We start from the raw sequence: 7,655 nt of genomic DNA on the forward strand, positions 1-7,655 counted from the left end.
ATTGCCACAGCATGCATATAGAAGTTGATTAGGGAAAATAATGATGATGATGATGATGATGATGATGATGATGATGGTTTTTGGCATGCATAAAATGTGCAAGGCAAAGTTCTATGAGCTTCAAATATGTTATCCCATTTAATACTTTTAGTGAACTCATGAAGTAGAGGTTATTAAAGTCACTGTTTCACAGATGAGGAGACTGAGGCAGAGAGGTTAAAAGATTTTCCCTAAGTTATATAAATAGTGTCAGAGCTAGAATTCATGTCCAGGATATCTGACTTCAGAGCCCCAAACTTAACTCCTAAATAATTTTTCCAAGCTCAAGTCAATTTTAAGAGGTAAAGCAATTTTGGAATGTGAGCTCAACACAACACACACCTAATGCATACACCACATTTAGAAACAAACACAGACACCTGTTAGAATGCACAGATATACTCACTCCCAATGGCAAAGTGACTGGAACACATGTGAAAAAGCTTGGAAGCATCTATGTTTCATTGTTCAATCTAGGAGGTCTAGAGCTAATGAATTAACATTGCAGGAAGGAGAAGGGGAAGGGTTGGGGGACCAAACTCCAAGAAAGAGAGTGAGAGGCAGGAATCACTGAGGATAATAAGGTGGCAGATGATGGCAGGAATTTACCCTCTACCCCATTTCTAAGCAGTCCTATTCCTAGCTGGGAGCAGCTGCCTTGAGCCCCATGGAAGAAGGCAGGGAGGAGCTGCCAGTCACCACCTGTCACAGGACCATGTAGGTGACAGGTACTCATGCCCAGGTTCTGTCTCACAGGCTAAGCACAGAGCCCAAGGTCAGGATAAGAAGACCTCGGAGTCAGAGCACCTCTATACACTCCTCTCCTGAGGTGCTGACAGACCCAGTGCTGCCTGTGCACCAGTAACTGTCCCCTGAGACTGAGAGTAGCACCTTCCACAGAGGGAGCTCAGACCAGAGCAAGGGACAGGAGGGACGGAGCCTTCGGAGTGGGGGAGATAGAGAGGGACAGAAAGTCTAGAAATTCTGATGAAGGGGGATGAGCTATGAGACAGGAGAGATAGGAGACAGCAGGATGATTTGTGTGTCCGTGCTCTAAATAAAATCAGTTCTGTATCTTTTTAAGTTTCTCAGGTTTTTGGTAAGTTAAACAGTTCTTCCTGTCAGAGGGAAGAGTTTACTTTAGAGAAATCAACTGTGTCCCTTCCCCAAATCTTCTACTGGAGTCGCAGTGACTCTCAAGCAGTGAACAGAGGAAGCATAAATCCAGACATGCATGGGTCTTAACCCCAGCAGGTGTCGCTAGCAGGTCAGGAAGGGTGTGTGGGCATCTGTGTCAGAAAGCCCGAAGTTGGATAGTGAATAACGAATAACGGTAATGATAGTGAATAATGAATAATGAATTGAAATTTACTGTTGTAAGGTGTGGAAAAGAAAGGAGGCTGTGTGCTGTAGAGAGTACATAGCATATCCCAACTTGCCACAGTCAGGTCTCGCCTCACTTCTACATTTCTAGAATGATTTGGGTAACCTGTTTTATATATGTGTATATGTATGCCAAGGGTCATCGTATGAGCTGGTTAACCCAACTATAAATGTATATATATGTATTATATATAATTATATGGGATAGTTATATGTTATTTATATGATATTATATATAGTATATGATATATGATAATAATATATATCTGTTGAAAAGCTAGCCATAAAGTTCCTCCAAAAGGGGACCCTTATTTCTTGCTCAGCAAAGAACACTGTCACTCTAACCTGGCTCCTTGGTGGGACATTTCCAGAATTCAGAATGGTGCAGAGCATGGACTTGAGTCACACTTTGTGAATGCACATTTTGCCTTCTCCACTTAAAGGACACGGATTTTGGGTGACTTTGTTGATACAGCTGTCCTCTGTGCTTTGTTAAGAGAAGTAACTGTGTCTGTTTTGTGAAAAAGCTCCTAAGGTTCAAATGAGATAATGTGAAAGCAATTGACAGGCTATTTTAGAGATAATTTCCTCATGACTTATCTTGAACAGGCTTTAAAAAATGTAGGTTAAAGAAATGATGGTAAAACAAGGGAGACCTGTGTGTTCTGAGTCTGACTAACTGTGTGACTCTCCCTCAGCACCTGACCCTGACTGCCAAGATGTCCTGCCAGAACTAGCAGCAGTGCCAGCCCCCTCCCAAGTGCCCCGCTCCTAAATGTCCCCCAAAGTGTCCCCCAAAATGCTCCCCCCCGTCTCTTCCTGCTGCAGTGTCAGCTCTGGGGGCTGCTGCGGCTCCAGCTCTGGGGGTGGGGGCTGCTGTAGCTCTGAGGGTGGTGGCTGCTGCCTGAGCCACCACAGGCCACACAGGTCCCACCGTCACAGACACCAGAGCTCTGGCTGCTGAACCCAGCCCTCGGGGGGCTCTGGGTGCTGTGGAGGGAGCAGCGGTCAGTCATCTGGAGGCTGCTGTTGATGTGGACACTGAACCAAGAAAAGCAGAGTTGGGGACAGCAAACGACCAAATCTTTCCTCCAGCTCGGGCTTCTCCTGGGCCTGCCCAAGTGGCTGAGTTGTCTCAGGGAATGTTCTGAGCTCTGGGCTGGCAGGTCCCTCTGCCCTGAGATTTGGAGGGCCAAGTCCTCTCCCCTAATTCCATCTGCTGACCTCTGACACCAACTGTGTTGTCTGCTCCGGGATCCCCAAACCACAGACTCTGATCTATTCCCCAGCTACTCTCCTTGCCCTCTGCTCCTCAAATGAAACAGTAAAACAAGAAATCTGCTCACCATCCTGTTCTAAACTCTTCCTTGCTTGCTTGCATCCCAGTACTTTCCCCCCACCAATATCCATTCTCTTGCTGCCCGGAGATCTTGGAAATCAAATTTGAGCTATTTGCATGATTGGCAATGAGAGGAGGGGAGAGAAAATGGCTCTGTCTTGTACTCTGACACCATTTCTCAGACAAATCCTATGTAGCTCTGCTGGAACTTGAACTTGGACTTTCTTTGGGGTTCAGACAAGTCACCAGGGCAATGCACATTCCTCCCTCCATTGGTCTCCTCCTTGTTCTCCCTTGTGACACTGCTCCAACTCACCCTCGAATTTCTTTCTCCTTCAGGCAAAAAATAAGTATTTAGAAAATTATACATGAACTTTCTACAAATAGCCCATGAATCTTTGTTAATTCTAACTAGAAACATCCATATAGCATGCAGCAAAGATTGTAATAATAAAAATGCCTATAAAAGGAATCAGGGAATTTTAAAAAATCAGTCACTTCTCCCCTTTCTCTCCCTGAGTCCTATGTTCAGTTTTTCAGGTCAAATATTTCATCTCTGTGTGTTATTAAAAAATCTTGATTTTCTTGTCAAAATTTTTTTCAATTACAAATTTCACATGAGATTTAATTATTATTAATTTTACTTTGAGTCTTTTTTATTATTGAAATATAGTTGACATGATATATTATATTAGTTTCAGGTATACAACATAGTGATTTGACAATTCTATACATTATGTAATGCTTACCATGAAAAGTGTGGCTACCATCTGTCACCATACAATGTTATCACAATATTATTGACTACATTCCTTACGCTGTACTTTTCATCCTTATGTTTTATTTATTTTATAACTATAAGTTTGTGCCTCTTAGTCCCCTTCACCTACACTGCCCATCTCCCATTGCCCTCCCCTCTGGCAACCATCAGTTTGTTGTCTGTATTTATGAGTCTGTTTTTGTTCTTCTTTGTTTTTTAGATTCTACATATTACTGAAATTATATGGTATTCGTCTTTCTCTGTCTGACTTATTTCACTTAGCATAATACCCTCTAGATCCATCCATGTTTTTGCAGATGGGAAGATTTCATTATTTTAAAGATTTATTTATTTGAGAGGTGGGAGGAGCAAAGGGAGAGAATCTCAAGCACACTCCATGCTGAGTGTGGAGCCTGATGTGGGGCTTGATCTCACGAACCTGAAATCATGACCTGAACTGAAATCAAGAGTTGGACGCTTCACCAATGGAGCCACTGAGGCACCCCAAGATTTCATTTTTAAATGCATGCCTTGGTAGTCATATTATGAACTGAATAAACAGCCCAAACCTCAAATTTATATTTTAATTCATGAAAAAACACAGGTGTCTGGTGGAGCAGACAGTAGGAACCCATCACAACTGCTGTGATTAATATGACCTCTAGATGTCCCTGTGTCTTTAGTCATTCAAGATTCAAATTCCCATGAAGAATTGTTCATATTGCTGATCCTAACCATGTGTCTGCTCCTTGGCTATTCCAGGAAGCTAGAAAAGGGATGCATGTTGCTTTGGTGTCAGTAACAAGAGAGCTCAAACACTATGTGTATTGGGGGAATCCCTTCCAAAAAATCAACTAGTATACTAACAAGTATGGCGTTGTTTGCCAAAGTGACACATGACCACCATGTTTAGTAAGTAGGACCTCTCAGACAGTAGGATCCTATATCTCTGAGAATGTAATATTCCAGTTGAGACCAGGTCAAGTGTTCTCTGTCCTCCCTTACACTGGATGCCTCTTAAGGGCTGGTGCTATAAATATGTACCTTAGACTAGATTTCCATGAATGCTGAAGTTGTGTTTCTTCTAAGGGTTTTATATTTTTAGCTCCTCAGTTAGGTTTTGATCCATTTCAAGTTATTTTTCTAAATGCTGTAGGTAAGGGACAATTTCATTCTTTTACATGTGGATATGTAGTGCTCCCAGCACCATTTGTTGAAAAGACTATTGTTTCCTCAGTGAAATGTCTTGACACCTGGTCTGGAATCAATTGACCATACACTGATGGGTTTATTTTTGAACTCTCAATTCTCTTGATTGATCAGATTCAATTATTTCCAAGCCCCATTACAGGGTTAGTTTTTGAGGGAGTCTTTGAAGCTTGTTCTGAACCCAGGAGGGCTCTGCTTAGCCCTCACTTTCTTGGTTCTTTCTGGTAAACTAGCTGGCAGCTGCTCCTGGTCAGCATACTGCTGTCATGGATAAGCAGCCTCTTCTTAACTGCTTGCCAATAAAATCTCCCTTATTTTCCAGAGCGCTTTTAGGTCTGAACTTCCCCAACCTCTGTTCTGAATAAAGGCAGTTCCTTTGGTGAGAATGTCAGAGTCCTCTGTTTTTTTGGCCTGCCCCTTCCTTTGGTCAAAATCTCTGAGCTACTGCTCTGGAGCTGGGGGTGGGGACAGTTATCTGCTTCTCTTGGAGTGGCATTCTTCCTGTATAAGTAGGGTGTTGTGCTGGGCTGGCAACTGCTAGTCTTCTTAAATTGCCTCTCCACCATGGATTTTCTATCCTACAAATGAGCTGGGGCAAAGGTGATCAGGGTCCCAGTATTCTAGGCCTGTTGCACCTGAGGTGGAATCATTGCCTGCCTCTCCAGTGAGAGCAGGATGGAACAATGGAGCCCCCATGTCTTGTAGCTTCTGCATTGTAGGGCTGGAGGTATGCAAAATGTTGACTTTTAGTTATTACTGAGATTTAGTAGATTTTCTTGAACAAAAGTTTCTGTGGGGTGCCTGGGTGACTCAGTCAGTTAAGTGTCCAATTCTTTTTTTTTATTTTAATAATATTTTTTTATTATATTATGTTACTGTAAGGTGTCCAATTCTTGATTTCAGTTCAGATCATGGTCTTAGCATTGTGAGACTGAGCCCTGCATCAGGCTCTGTGTTGAGCATGGAGCCTGCTTGGGATTCTCTCTCTCCGTCTCCTTCTGCCCCCTCCCGCACCCCCCGCTCATGCTCTTGCTCTCTCTCTCTCAAAAAAAAGTTTCTTCATTTGCTATATGTGCTGAGGACAATTTATAGAGACTACAAATGTTTGTTTGTTTAATAATTGTCAATGGTTATAGTTATTTTGTGGGGGACAGTATCCAAGTAGCTCTTCATGTTGTCATTCTGTAAGCCATCATGTAACATCTTTTGTTCAATTTGGTTTAGATTTTCTTTGAGACTTAAAAGGACTCTGTATCTCAAAATTTTATGTCTTTATAGATTTCTTTTATAATTTACCTTAAAAAGTTATTTTATGAGGTGTGTGGACAACCTAAACTCTGAGCATGGTTTTAATTCTTTCCTCTAAATCCCAGAAGATTCTCCACTACTTCTTTTGCATGGGAGAGAAGGAAAACATAAGGGACCAAGCCCTTTGATGAAGAAAAGGTTACACTAAGCCTATCCTTTGCTAGTGACAATTTCTTCTACTGAAATAGAAATGAAACATTTAGACCCAGTGGTCTGTCCTCATTATGTTACTTGTAGCCTTGAGTACAAGTCAGGATCATGGTGCTTTGGCTACAGTCCTACCTGGAAGAAAACTCTAGGGCTATAAGAACTCTTAGCATCTCCTCCTAGGAAAACAAAGAGAGGGCTGAGTTTTGAAATAAGTACCTGTGGTAGTCATAGATATAGATTTCCTGAACACTGTTTCCAAACTGAATTCTTTAGTATAATCTAAATAAAAATATCATAGTATTCAGGAAACATAGTTGAAGTATCCATAGTGAGATACAGACAACCCCACCTCACTGTAAGTGTCTGATTTTCCCATGCCTTGAGATCATATTCATCTTAAATTGACTCAGGACATAACATATGTAAAGCATTCTGTAAACTGTTTTTGCAAATACTGGTGACAGGGATTTTTTTTTATTGAAGATAATAATATTTATTTATTTCTCATTATTATGTTCAATTAGCATTAGTTTTTGATGTAGTGATGTAGTGTTCAATGATTCATTAGTTGTGTGTAATATCCAGTGCTCATCACCACACATGCCCTCCTTAATACCCGTCACTCAGTTACACATCCCTCTACTCCACTCCATTCTGTCACCTTCACTTTGGTTCCCAGAGTCCAGAGTTTATCATGGTTTTTCTCCCTCTCTGATTTCTTCCCATTCAGTTTTCCCTCTCTTGCCCTGTGGTTCTCTGCTCTATTCCTTATGTTCCACATAGGAGAGAAACCATATGAAAATTGTCTTTCTCTGCTTGACTTATTTCACTTAGCATAATCCCCTCCAGTTCCATACATGTAAATGCAAATGGTGGGTATTCATCTTTTCTGAGGGCTGAGTAATATTCCATCGTCTATATGGACCACATCTCCTTTATCCATTCATCTGTTGTAGGGCATCTCAGCTTCTTCGATGGTTTGGTTATTGTGGGCATTGCCACTATGAACCTTGGGGTGAATGGGCCCCTTATTTTCACTACGTCTATATCTTTGAGATAAATCCCTAGTATGCAATTGCTGGGTCATAGGGTAGCTCTATTTTTAACACCTTGAGGAACCTCCGTATTGTTTTCCAGAGTGGCTGTACCAGCTTGCATCCCCAGCAACAGTGTAAGAGGGTTCCCCTTGCTTCACATTCTCACCAACATTTGTTGTTTCCTGCCTTGTTAATTTTTGCCATTCTAACTGGTGTAAGGTGGTATCTCATGTGGTTTTGATTTGAATTTCCCTGATGGCTAATGATGTTGAACATTTTTTTTTTAAACGGTTATTTTCTTTTTTTTTTTTTTTTTAAGACTTTATGTATTTACTCGACAGAGATAGAGACAGCCAGCGAGAGAGGGAACACAAGCAGGGGGAGTGGGAGAGGAAGAAGCAGGCTCATAGCGGAAGAGCCTGATGTGGGG

General features: G+C 41.7%; 1 pseudogene; it reads left to right on the forward strand.

Annotated features, from left to right (window-relative positions):
* The first annotated feature begins 2,141 nt into the window (after window positions 1-2,141).
* Window positions 2,142-2,455, forward strand: LOC148109238 (late cornified envelope protein 3D-like; annotated as a pseudogene).
* Window positions 2,456-7,655: the final 5,200 nt, after the last annotated feature.

Source organism: Ursus americanus, chromosome 12 (assembly GCF_024610735.1).
Source record: "Ursus americanus isolate L20-20 chromosome 12, mUrsAme1.1.p, whole genome shotgun sequence".
Classification (NCBI taxonomy): Eukaryota; Metazoa; Chordata; class Mammalia; order Carnivora; family Ursidae; genus Ursus; species Ursus americanus.